The sequence below is a fragment of the Bos grunniens genome, chromosome 4, assembly GCF_055505025.1.
Source record: "Bos grunniens cultivar Pamir isolate PY7600 chromosome 4, Bosgru_T2T1.0, whole genome shotgun sequence".
In the NCBI taxonomy this organism is placed as follows: Eukaryota; Metazoa; Chordata; class Mammalia; order Artiodactyla; family Bovidae; genus Bos; species Bos grunniens.
Window position 1 is genome coordinate 86,144,104 of NC_141168.1, and position 14,768 is coordinate 86,158,871.

General features: G+C 35.2%; 1 protein-coding gene across 37 annotated transcripts in view; it reads right to left on the bottom strand.

Annotated features, from left to right (window-relative positions):
• Positions 1–14,768, bottom strand: part of LOC147374462 (uncharacterized) — a 441,112-nt gene that overhangs the window by 30,092 nt on the left and 396,252 nt on the right. The gene's annotated exons all lie outside the window — the stretch shown is intronic.

Genomic DNA, 14,768 nt, shown 5'->3' on the forward strand with positions numbered 1-14,768 from the left:
TGGCTTAAAACTCAACATTCAGAAAACGAAGATCATGGCATCTGGTCCCATAACTTCATGGCAAACAGATGGGGAAGCAGTGGAAACAGTGACAGACTTTATTTTGGTGGGCTCCAAAATCACTGCAGATGGTGACTGCAGCCGTGAAATTAGAAGATGCTTACTCCTTAGAAGAAAAGTTATGACCAACCTAGACTGCATATTAAAAAGCAGAAACATTACTTTGCCAACAAAGATCAGTCTAGTCAAAGCTATAGTTTTTCCAGTAGTCATATACGGATGTAAAGTTGGACTACAAGGAAAGCTGAGCACTGAAGAATTGATGCTTTTGGACTGTGGGGTTGGAGAAAACTCTTGAGAATCCCTTGAACAGCAAGGAGATACAACCAGTTCATCCTGAAGGAAATCGGTCCTGAATATTCACTGGAAGAACCTGATGCTGAAGCTGAAACTCCAATACTTTGGCCACCTGATGCAAAGAACTGACTCATTGGAAAAGACCCTGATGCTGAGAAAGATTGAAGGCGGGAGGAGAAGGGGACGCCAGAGGATGAGATGGTTGGATAACATCACCACCTCAGTGGACATGAGTTTGAGTTGGTGATGGACAGGGAGGCCTGGCATGCTTCAGTCCATGGGGTTGCCAAGAATCGGACACGACTGATCGACTGAACTGAACTGAGCTGATACTGGTAGCTCGGTTGTAAAGAATCTGCCTGCCACTACAGGAGATGTGGGTTTGATCCCTGGGTCAAGAATATCCCCTGGAGAAGGAAATAGCAACCCACTCCAGTTGTCTTGCATGGAAAATCCCAGGTACAGAGAAGCCTGAGGGGTCACAGTCCATGGGATCACAACTTAGCCACTAAACTACAACATATATGTATCTAATGGAAGGTTACTTGGGCATAAAAAGTAATGAAATAGTACCATGCAGCAATAGGGATGGACCTAGAAATTATTGTTTTTAGTGAAGTAATTAAGAAGTGAAATATCACTTACATGTGGAATCTGATTTTAAATGAATTATACGAATAGACTTATTTACAACACAGAAACAGGCTCACAGATTTCAAAAATAAATTTTTAGTTACTAAAGGGGAAATATGGGCAGGGAGGGATAAATCAAGAGCTTTGGATTAATAGACACAACTACCATATATAATACAGATAACCAACAGGGACCTACACATAGTACAGGGAACTCTACTCAGTATTCAAGCCTATATGGACTAGAATCAGTAAAATAATATTGAATATATATGTATAATTGAATCACTTTGTTGTACAGCTGAAACTAAAACAACATTGTAAATCAATAAAATTAAAGAGGCAATATATAGCAAGCATGGTCACTTGTCTCCCTAACAGTGTCTCAAGGTCAGTTGGGATAAAATTTTGTTCACTTTGCCACTCTTTTCCCAAATAAATCATGTATACATTCCCATTAGAACAACCCAGAGAGTGTAATCCTCCTTTTATTAGTACTCAATTTGAGAGAAGCAGTATTTTCCAGTTCTTGATACTGAGATTTGAGATTTATGCCAAAGAAAAAGGAAGTGTCAACTCTACTGACAATTTCCTCACTCTTAAAAGTAGCATACCTAAAAAGATAATCTCTTCTACTTTTGACAGTGTCCAAAAGTAGAAGGGTTTGTCCATAATTATAACTATCTTTTTGCAAAAGTGAGAAAATAAAGCCTGATAAAATGTAAATACTTAAGACAGGTAAAAGCTACAAAGAATCCTTAAGTTGGTGCCACCACTAAACCACTAAAATAAGTAATGATTTATGGATCCCTAGACCTTCTTGTCCATGAACTAATAAATATGTTTTTTGCTTAAGTTTCATAATCATGCTTCTAAATTCATGATAATGTTTTTCTCACCAGAACTATACAGTTCAATAAATTATGTATGTAAATGAAGAATAAATGAATGGAGCATATTTTAATTCCCTGAGACTTAAGAGTAAGTGTTAATCACTCAGTCGTGTCTGACTCTTTGAGACCCCATGGACTGTAGCCTGCCAGGCTCCTCTGTCCACAGGATTCTTCAGGCAAAACTACTAGAATGGGTTGTCATTTCTTCCTCAGGGGATCTTCCCTGAGACTTAATAAACACTGTTAAATGGAGTAAGATGAATCTGGAAATAAAGGCAGGCAGTGTTCTTGCTTGGAGAATCCCAGGGACGGGGAAGCCTGGTGGGCTGCTGTCTCTGGGGTCACACAGAGTCGGACACGACTGAAGCGACTTAGCAGCAGCAGCAGGGCATGGAAATTTTAACACTCATTATGAAGAAACTTAATCTCTATTATGTAAAACAATGTATCCAAAAGTTTTTATCAGAAATAGCTCCATGGACTGATAAAGGAATGGCATAAAAGAATCTTTAAGTAAATAAGCCTTAAGATTTCATTCAGAATTATAGGTTTCTTTTCTTCAAGATTATATATATAGCCATATGAAAAAGGCATTATATTCAAAAGAATATTATATAAAACATCCTCATTTTCTTATTTTAGGGCTAGTGTTTTTAAAATAAATTATAGAAAATACTAATCTAAACAAAGTAATCAACTGAAGAATTTTAAAACTAAAATGTATGATTTTTTTTTTCATTGTGACAGTGGTATTAAAGATGGGTTTTAGAAAAATATGTCAGTGGCAGATCATTGAGAAGTCTACTGCAGTAATCCACCCAAAAGATCTAAAACCTTGAACAAAGGAAGTGACACTAGATATGAAGGAGCAAGAATAGAGTTGAGACCTACTTACATATTAGGATTACTAGTAAGCACTGAGTAACAAGATGTGTCCAAGTCTGAATTCTTGGATGTATTTAAGAAAAAAATTAATAAATTGAGATGATATCAGTGCCTTCACAGAAGCCATGGGAAAGTTATACAGGACTTGTCTCATCTTTAAACACCAAGGCAGCTTACAATGAATATCAATGTTTCTGTCTGAGGATTTTTTTCCAGCTGCAGGATCCAGATAATTAATGTCCCAGAAGCAGCTCTCAATCAGTAAAGGACATTCAGCTACTTTATAATATACACTGTATTCCTTGTTTCTCAGATAGGATCATTCTGGCATAGATTGGATGCTGGATCCTGATGGCCCCAGAACGATGTAACTACAGTTGTTCATAGTGTTAACCCCCTCACTAATGCATCTACTGTACTGTAAATCCTAGCTAATTCAGTAAGGAAAGAAAACAGTTTAAAGGTATATAGATTTTAAAGTAAGAATTAAGAATACCTCTAGATGTCCATTGGCAGATGAATAGATAAGGAAGTTGTGGTACATATACATGATGAAATATTACTCAGCTATAAAAAGGAATGCATTTGAGTCCGTTCTAATGAGGTGGATGAACTGGAGCCTATTATACAGAGTGAAGTAAGTCAGAAGGACAAATGAAGGATATTAATTCGTATATATAGAATTTAGAAAGATGGTACCGACAGTCCTATATGCAAAGAAGCAAAGCAGACAGACAGGAAGAACAGACTGTTTTATTCAGTGGGAGAAGGTGAGGTTGGGATGATTTGAGAGAATAGCATTGAAACATATACATTACCATATGTAAAATAGACGACCAGTGGAAGTTGAGTGCAGGAAGCAGGGCACCCAGTCAGTGCTCTGGGACAACCCTGGGATAGGGTGGGAAGGGAGGTGGGTGGGGGGTTCATGATGTGGGAGACAGATGTATATACTTGTGGTCAATTCATACTGATGTATGGCAAAAACCATCACAATACTGTGAAAAAATTACCTTTCAATTAGTAACAACAACAAAAAAAACTCAGGTTATCTGGGTGGGGGGCGGGGGGGTGGGAAAAAAGCTCTATAGGCCTATAGCAAAATTCTATAGGTAGAAAAGGCTACAGAATCTATAAAAATTATAGAATAATGGAATAATAATAAGTTGAAAACAAAATGATGAGTGGATAAACAAACTTTGGTATCTATATAATGGAATTCTACTCAGCAATGAAGAAGAACAAAATATTTATATATGGCCATTATGCTAAGTAAAAGAAGTCAACATGAAAGACTTAATAGTGTTTGAGTCCCTTTATATTAAATTCTAGAAAAGGCATAACTAGAGTGACAGGAGTTAAATCGTGGTGACTGGGAGCAGGGTCAGGCAAGTGCACAGAATGCAAAGGGGGCAGAAATGTTAGAGGGCGATGGGATTTTTACCTTCATAGTCGTGATGGTTAAGAACATATAATTACTAAACATCAAGTTATACACCTAAAATGAGTGAAAATTATCTATTAAAAGTATATATACAATTAAAATTAAAACAAGGAATTAGAAAGGTAAACAAGACAGGAATGAAAACAAAAGGAGGCCACTGATGACCTTACCAAGAGAAGTTTGAATAAAATAGTTGGGTCAAAAGTCAGATTTTATTGGGCTTTACATCAATGGGCAGTAAGGAAATATGCACTAAATATACATTATAGTTTGGAGAGTCTGAGTTGAATGACGGAGAGAGATTACACGACAAGAGGAACCAACACAGAGGGTAAAGGGAGAATGTTCCAAAATAAAAGAGATGAGACTTAATTAAGATGCAGATGAGAAAGACTGATGGGAAAGGATAGATTGAAATCTTCATTGAGATGGTTGCCCTTGGTTAAGACCCACATCCAGACTAGGAAGAAGAGAAATTTAGATATGGCTATATATATTACACATTCATATGTAGGGCAGGAAGGTCAGAGAGATGTTGGTTTTCTCAACTTTCTCAGTAAACTAGGAAGCAAGGAAGTTTGGTTAGAGTGAAGTTCAAGAATGGTGACCTTGAGAATTAAAATTTTGTAGCCAGAAGGGAGGAAATCAGTATGGTCAGTAGCTAATGAAGGCCAAGAAAAGGATTGAGCAGTGCTAATAGTGGTGATGAAATTTCAGACGATGAACTGAGAGTGGTTTATATTTACGAAGTTGAATGATACATTTAGAAAGTACAGCCTTGGATAAATAAAAATATTGTAAAAATCCACAGTGTATAAAAATATCAAGTCATTGCGCTGTACACTTGAAAATAATGTTATATGTCAATTAGAATTTTTTTGAAGTTGAGGTATAGTCTTACAAATTGTACTAAAAGCCAGAAAGTTTAATTTTAGCATTGGTCTCAGAGCTTTGCTTGGAAGGTGTGGCTAGAGGAAAGAGATACAAAGGTATCAAGAATTTTAGGCAGAGTGTTGTTTCACATGATCGCTTGTCGGATCCAGTAGGAAAAGAGAGTTCAGAAAAGAACTATTTGTTAGGGTTACTTATCTCTTAGTAATACAATCCCTGCTTCCATAAAGCATATATATACACATCTTTATGACAAGACGTTTTCAAAGAAACACCTTTTTAAGTATATGCTGAAGGAGGAAAAATCCACAAAGACAGAAAACAGACAAAATTGTTTTCAAAGGATGTCTATCATTGGTAGTTTGGGTATTTGTTTAACTTAAATTATCTATTATATATATCAAAATTAGAAATGTTTAAAAGTTTATATCTAATCTTTAGCCTGATTTCAACAAAAGATGTAAGAATTTGAAAATAATAGATCCCTTAGATAGTCTTCTGATTCATGACTAATCCAGCATCTTATCTCTGTGACATAATGGTGAATACAATTCATTTAGTTTCATAATTATGCATAGTTCTTTCATGTTTGACATGAAGAATATGAGAATGGGAAAAATTTTTATATTTTTCAGTGTTACTTGTACATACTAACAATTTAAAAAACACACATTCTGTCAAACCATGTCTTTACTGTTTCATGTTTATGCAAAATAAAATGGTATACCTCAGTTATTTTTTAATTATATAAAGTGATTTTTATTTTGTGGCTTTCAATATCTGTATCTCTTTTATATATAAGATGCTTAATCTTTAGGATAATCTTTTAAATTTAAGATACTTAAAATATAAAAATACTGATGATAAAGTTATAATTTTGAAATTCTCACATAATATACCAAAAAAAGCCTCGAAGGACATATTTCTTATGTTTCAACCTTTAACCATTTCCACTGGCAATTCAAGCAACTCACGGTTTAATTTGCACTTGACATTATCAAGCCTGTAAGTGAGTTTATCTGGTGTCTGCGTGTACGTGTGCCTGCCTCACACAAAGGAGCCACATATAACGATTCACCTTGCACACCTTAGAAGCTCGGGCAGTGATTTATGGGAGTATGACAGCCTTTTTGTATGATGTGTTTGTGATCCATGATACTGAAACTTTCCAAATAAAGCTGAAGGTCATTTACAAGAAAGTATTGATCATTTTAGAAAATAAGTAGTTAGAAAAAGCCCTACATCTATACAAGCTAGGTTAAGCACCACTTTTGAAGGCAAGAGGAATTGCATTTGTCTGGACTGTAAAACCCAAGTTTAGATAAAGAATCTGGCAATAAAGCTGAAAGGCAGACAGGATAAAAGAACAGGGTATTATTAGCGCTTATCACTCCTTAGGTCCATGCAGTTCAATGACAGATTCAAAGGGATGTGCTGATAAAGGATTTGCCTATAGTTTGACACAGTGTGCAGTGGTTCAAATAAGCCTCTTGTGGAACAAAGAAAGCTAAGACACTTCTGAAGTTTGAATAGATGAATGACAGCTCTGAACCCAAGTGGCAGATAGTGTTTCCTTCAGGCTTTGTTACACATATATGATATATAACAATTTATATATATATATAAATATCTCTAAGAGATTATATCAACTTGCTGTGTTAATGACAAAGTAGTGACTGCAATTCCTGCTTTAGTTTCAGGAATTTTTATGAGAGCATCAAACAGAACCCTAAATGTTCAAGAAAATACCATTGTTTTCACTTTACTGCAGATCTTAAATTTTCTGGATCTTTCTAAACTTTTTAAAACATATCACTGAACATGCCAGCACATTACCAGCAATGAGAAAAATATGCCAGAAAATACAGACTGTAAGAATTTATTCTACCAAATCAAACACCTTAAAATTTTAAGGCAGTGAACTCCAGATAAATATTAGATTTTGACTATATATTTCCTAGTAGTTTTCTAGTAGACAAAACATGCAAATAGTTTAAAATTGATCAATATTTTACTCATGTGATTATCAGCTAATTTTACATAGAGAATACTAAATGTCATGTACACAGGCCTTAGCCTATATACGCCTGAATAAATGTTCTGAAAATGAGTCAAAATGAAAGTTCTATTTCTTTTATCTTTGTATATACTGAGTACTTTTTTTAATAAAATATAAAAATTACACAGGTTTACTTTATATAAGATGGACAACATTTAAATGATAAATCTTCCATAGTTAAAAATATCTCAACATTAATGGTTGTTATATTTTTTATTCTTTTGTCCTAAAGAATTATAGTTGAAATTATTCATAATATGTATTCTGAGACTTTGTTTTTCATTTATATTTTCACAAGCATGAGTCAAGTAGTTTTAAGAAAATATGGTCAACTGCAAATATGTACTTTATCATAGAAAATTTGTCTTAAGTCATCTCAAAGCCATGGAGAATTGGGGAGCTAGAGCACTTTTGAAATTCATTTTTCAATTAAAAACAGTAAAATTAAGCAGGTAGGTGACTCATATGTATTGAATATAAATGATGAAAATTAAAATGAGTTTTCTTCCTCTCCACAAATCTATAGTAAGTCCACCTAAGAGGCTGCTATTTTTTTTTTTTTTTGGTACCGTTTTGGATGTTTTATGTATTTAGAGAAAAGACCTCTTTCCATTCCCACCCCCTTCTCCCTTCTACTCCTCTGCACTGACTCCTCCTCCCTTCCACCTCTACTACTTTCTCTCTCTCTTCCTCCTCCTCTGTGTGCATTGTCTCTAAGATGCACATATATGTTTGGTAACCCTTCCATATCTGTACATACGTATCTAAATTCATTATGCTAATAGTTTCAAAGGGATGTAGGATATTTAAGCAAAATATATTGTCCCTATTTGTGGGCTCTGCCTAGATGCTCTGTTTGGTCTTATTGTGTGTCCTTGTGTCAGTGTATGCACACTGTTTACATACTGTGTGTGTAGGTGTGTCTCTCATGTCAGTATATCTGTATGTCAGTCATGTCTGACTCTTTGTAACCCCCTGGACTGTGGCCCACCAGGCTCCTCTTTCCGTGGAATTTTCCAGGCAAGAATACTGGAGTGGGTAACCATTCCCTTCTCCAGGGATCATACCCAGGTCTCCTGCACTGCAGGCAGATTCTTTACCATCTGAGTAAAAAAGACTATACCACCTTAATAATTCTTGATACCTGTTACAATAAGTCCATTTTGTTCTTCAGTATTGCATTTTCTCCATTTGCCTCTTAAACATCTTTCACTCCTTGATTATATAGAATTATATTGCTTAATTTTCAAATATAAAGAGATATTTTAGTTAACTTTAGTTTCTGACTTCTGCCTTAATTTCCATGAGAATAGAAATATAATCTGTTTATTTATAAACATTTTGGAAATTAGTTGGGAATTTTCTTTTTGGCCTAATTGTTATATAAATACACTATGCACTTCAAAAGGATTAATGTTTTTTCAGATTTTGCAGGAGCAGCTAGAAGTAAGAGCATATTTGACATATATGACATATATATATACATATATATATTATATAAGTATGGATATTTATATCAAATATTCTAAGTTTATACATCTTTTTCAAAGTTCCTATCTCCTTGCTTACTTTTGGTTTCTTATTCTAACATTTATTTAAAGAGATATGATAACTGGAGAAGAAGAAGAAAAACTCACTGTTTTATAGATGACATAATACTATCATATAAAATTCTAAAGATGCTACTGAAAAACTCCTAGAGCTCATCAATTAGTTCAGTAAATTTTCTGGATACAAAATAAATATACAGAAATCTGTTGGAATTTCTACATACTAACAATGAAAGATCAGAAAGACAATTTAAGGAAATAGCTCATGCTGCTTAGTATCCAAAAAAAAAACTCATTCAAAAAATGAGCAGAAGACCTAAACAGACATTTCATCAAAGAAGATATACAAATGGCAAAAGGCACAAGAAAAGATGTTCAACATGCTAATTATTAGAGAAATGCAAATAAAAACTACAATGAATTATCACCTCACACTGGTCCCAATGACCATCGTCAAAAAGTCTACAAACAAGAAATGTTGGAGGAGGTGTGCAGAAAAGGAAACCCTCCTACTCTGCTGGGGGGATAAAATTTGATATAGCTGCTATGAAGAACAGTATGGAGGTCCCTTAAGAAACTAAAAATAGAACTACCATATGAAACAGCAGCCTTACTCCTGGGCATATATCTGGAGAAAACCATAATTCAAAAGGATACATGAACCCCAATGTTCTTTGCAGCACTGTTTACAACAGCCAAGCCATAGCAGCAACCTAAATGTCAATCCACAGAGGAATAAAGAAGATGTAGTACATATATACAAGGGAATATTACATAAAAAAGAATGAAATAAAATCATGTGCAGCAACATGGGTAGACCTAGAGATTATCATACGAAATGAAGTAAGTCAGAGAAAGACAAATATCATATGATATCACTTATAGGCAGAATCTCAAAAAATGATACAAATGAACTTACCTCTAAAACAGAAACAGACTCACATACTTAGAAAATTAACTTAGGGTTATCAAGGTGGAAGAGAAGGGGTGAGGGATAGGTGGGGATTCAGGATTGACATGTACAAACTTCTATATTTATAATAGATAAACAAAAAGGATCTAGTGAACTCTGCACAGCAAACTCTGCAATAACCTTCAAATGGGAAAAGAAGTTGAAAAAGAGTACATACATGGATATGTATAACTGAATCACTCTGATGAAACTAATAACATTGTTAATCCACTATATTCTAATAGAAAATAAAAATTAAAGTCCCGGATTTTGGATTTGTTGTTTTTTCCTTTTAATTCTATTAAAATCTTATCTTTTGAGGGCATTTTATTTGGGTATATATGTACATTTTAAACTTTTATCATCCTGGGAATTAACCCATTTAATTACTATGAAAGAGTTACATTCATTTTTCTGTTTAATATATTATTCTAATCCATTACTTTCATATTTCCTGAATATTATATTTAAGTTGTAATTCCTGGAAGCTGCATATGTTTTTTTTTTTTTTTTTTTTTTGAGTCTGAAACTCTTTCCTTTTTCAATTGAATGTAAGGCATTATTTTAAGGGTCTTATGGTACCAAATGTATTTTGCCCATTTTCAAATGGAACAAAAGTATTTTTTAAGAAAACAGCTTCTTACACCTATACTCCAAAATACAGAGGAATTATTTTATATGGTGCTACTGCTTAATAGTTGTTTTTGTATATCTTTACTGTTTCCTTCCCCCTTCATTGATCCCTGCCTTGTCGTGGCAAAGAGGCTTGCATAATTCAGTGAAGCTATGAGCCATGCCACGTAGGACCACCAAGACAGACGGGTCACAGAGGAGAGTTCTGACAAAACGTCATCTATTGGAGGACAGAATGGCAAACCACTTGAGTATGCTAGTCACAATAACCCCATGAACTGTATAAAAAGGCAAAAAGATGTGACAGTAAAAAGTAAGCCCCCCAGATCAGAAGGTGTCCAACATGTTACTGCAGAAGAGCAGAGGACAAATACTAACAACTCCAGAAAGAAGGAAGCAGCTAAGCCCAAGCAGACATGACTCCTGGTTGTGGATGTGTTTGGTGATGAAAGTAAAATCTACCACTATAAAAAACAGTATTGCATAGGAACCTGGAATGTTAAGTACATGAATCAAGGTAAATTGGCCCCCTAATGCAAATAGCTGACTCACTGGGGGGAAATCCTGTTGCTGGGAAAGATTGAAAGCAGAAGGAGAAGAAGGTGACAGAGGATGAGATGGTTGGATGGGATCACCTAGTCAATGGATATGAGCTTGAGCAAACTCCAAGAGATGGTGAGAGACAGGAAGGCCTGGCATGCTGCAGTCTGTGGCGTCACAAAGGATCAGACACAAGTTGGCAACTGAACAACAATTTCTTTCTTCAAAACACTAGTCATTCATTCAATTTGAAATCAATGAAAGAGTTGCATATGCCCAATTTCAGTCATTTGTTTTATTTCATATAAAGTTCTAAACTATTTTAACGCCATTTTTAACACAATCTTTGCCAAAAGAATTTAATTATTTTCTGTTGCATATTTCTTATTAAGTATTAATAACAGTACTTAATGTTGAAAAGGTCTCTCTACCTCACTGTAGGCTCTTTTAAACCACTTTTATTAGTGATCTTTCTTGACCAAAGAGAATGCACGATTGAATTTAATAAGCTGGATTTAAAAGTTGAAACAAACAGATAAAAGAGCTTTAACACAGAAAAATTAAAGCAAGACTGATGAGAGTGAGATGAAATGAAATGCAAAAAGGATCTGAAGGGAGTCTTTGAATGTGATATTAAAGCAATTGTTATGTCGTTCAAAAGCTGAAAGCTGATACCTATTGATGATTCTTTAATAGGCCCATCCAAAATAAGAGTTCACAAGTTCAACTGAAAACAGATACATGACTTTTTCTAGGCCCCCCAAAAAACTTCTATCACTTTGCAGAAAGAGACATAAAGATACAGATATAAATACAGATATAGGTATCTATCAAATGCCTTTTGTGAGTAAATCATGTCAAAAATAAAGAGGTGTATTTCTTTTTCTAATTTTCTCCAGCTGGTGGTTTAACTATAGAGTAGTTAGGCTGATTTCCATAAACTGAAGTCACAAATCAGTCTCATTGCTTTTCTGTAATTATGTCTTGTATAATGCAGAAATTAGAGGTTTACAGAAACATGCAATCAAAAGACATTTCAGGAATCGACAAAAAAAAAAAAAAGGCTACTTTTCTTATGTTTTAAAATACTTAGAAATTATCTCTCCTCTCTCAATTCCTTTATGTGTAAAATCAGATGCTAGTAATACCTACCTACCTACATAACAATTATAAAGATAATTTAAAATAGATTATGTGGAGTACTTAATTCAATGGCAGTCTCTTTGTTATTGCTTAGTATTATTTGAAATTGAATATAAAATTGATCTAAATGTCCAGCCAAGTTACATGTTTTATCTTTATCTACCAGATAACATTTGAAGTAAAATGTCAAGTAGTACCACATATCTAAAATTGATTTTTAAAAATTTCAAAAGTATAAACTTGAGAACACATCAGATTGTTCTCATTGACTAGATAAACCAGAAGTAAAACTGGCAGCAAATGACATATCATAAAAGTAATAAACAGTGCCCAAAGAAGATGTCCAAGACGATCCACTAGACTGCGTGGGAAAATGCTACAAATTCTATTGATAATTATAATTAATATGTTGAGGTTTTCATTATGATGTAGATTAAAAGAACCAAAACTCAAATATTAGGGGTCCAACCACAATCCAGATACACCCACTGCTACTGCTCATGTCTGAGTTTTCATCAAGGAACCACACTGCTTGGCCATTATTTGCACAAAACATACAGGAACTCAGACATCAAAACAAATGCAGTTGGGGAGGGGGGTGGATCTAAATATTCAAATGAAAAATAAATGTAACAATAAATTATTTAGTGCAGAGCATTTTTGTATTTGGGGTTTGTTTTTTGAAAACACAGTACAGCCTAGTTTCCCAATCCTTTGAACTTTCCAACTTAAAAATCTGCAGGGCAAGAATGCAGACACAGATGTAGAGACTGGACTTGGGGACACAATGGGGGAAGGAGAGGGTGGGCAGAACTGAAAGAGCAGCATTGACATATCTACACTGCCATGCGTAAAACACATAGTGGGAAGCTGCTGTAAGCACAGGAAGCTAAAGATGGCCTAGAGAGGTGGGATAGGGAGCCACTGGTGGCTCAGACTTTAGAGTCTGCCTGCAATGCGGGAGACCCGGGTTCAGTCCCTGGGTTGGGAAGATTCCCTGGAGAAGGGAATGGCTACCCACCCCAGTATCTTTGCCTGGAAAATCCAATGGCCAGAGGAGCCTGGCGGACTACAGTCCATGGAGTCGCAAAGAGCCAGACACAACCGAGTGGCTTCACTTTCACTTTCAGAGGGGTGGGATGGCGGGGTAGGAAGGAGGCTCAAGAGGGAAGGGATATATATATATATATATATATAGATCTGACTCACTTTGTTGTACAGCAAAAACTCACACGACATTGTAAAGCAATTATACACCAATTTAAAAAGATAAGTAAATTTAAATATAACAAAAGCCACCAAAGGAGATCACAAGTAATTAAATTTATATCATTAAAAGACTTATCAAAAAGTTTGAACACTGTTATTTGGAAAGTCATATTTAATTTTTAAATGCATCTGGGTTTTCCATAATTCAAGGGTTTTATGCTATACATAGTGTGTTTTACCAATATAGACTTCATATATCTTTTGTTTAATATAGAAAAATTCACAAAGAACCCATAATATGCATTGGGACATATCTGTTTTTGTTCTTTAGAACACAATGTTGAACATTTAAAACTTTTTTAATTTACAGCCCCATTCTCTCTTTTAGTTAACCACAGGTACCAGTTTTGTTAATTAAGAAAAAAACATTTTAACTCCTTTCTATTTTTTCTTTCATTATCGTTTAGTGTCTAAAAATTCTTTGTAATGTCTATTTCCAAATATACCTGGCAAGATCCTTATTTAGTTAAAACTCTTCTGGAAAACAAGGGTTTAGACAGTGAGCTTGTTTTTTTCTCTTTTTTTCAAAACTAAAGTGTATTATCATTACCAAAATTGGAATATATTTTTATAATTTTGAAATATTTTAGAGTAGTAGGAAGTTGGAAAGTTATCACAGAAAGTTTCTATGTAATCTTCTTCCAGAATCCCTATTGGTTACATCTTATTATATAAATAGAATCAAAGGGTCACATGTTTATGACTATTTGTATAATATTCTCAAAATGACAAAAGTATAGAGATGGAGAACATAGTAATGATTGTAAGAGATAGGAATGGTAGGTATAATGATTACCTGGATCTAAACATATGATCGGAGAAGGCGATGGCACCCCACTCCAGTACTCTTGCCTGGAAAATCCCATGGACAGAGGAGCCTGGTAGTCTGCAGTCCATGGGGTTGCGAAGAGTCAGACATGACTGAGCGACTTCACTTTCATTTTTCACTTTCATGCATTAGAGAAGGAAATGGCAACCCACTCCAGTGTTCTTGCCTGGAGAATCCCAGGGATGGGGGAGCCTGTTGGGCTGCCGTCTATGGAGTTGCACAGAGTCGGACATGACTGAAGCGACTTAGCAGCAGCAGCAGCAATGGTAAAGAACCTGCCTGCCACTGCAGGAGACATAAGAGATGTGGGTGCGATCCTTTGGTCAGGAAGATCCCCTGGAGCAGGACATGGCAACCCACTCCAGTATTCTTGCCTGAAGAATCCCATAGACAGGGGAGCCTGGTGGGCTACAGTCCATAGGGTCACAAAGAGTCAGACACAACTGAAGTGACTTGACACGCACATGTACATAAGATAAAGTTCCTTGAAACCACACAGATACCTTACACCAATGTCAGGTCCTTGAGTTCGATATTATACTAAAGACATCTAAGATATAGCCAATAAAAGATAACATTGCTCCTGTCTGCCTTGGCTGCTGATAAAAGTTCAATTTGCCAGGTATAGAGCTCCCAAAGGGCCATACCGTCCTTCCAGGGTGATGTTTGATTATGACATGTACCTTGTGT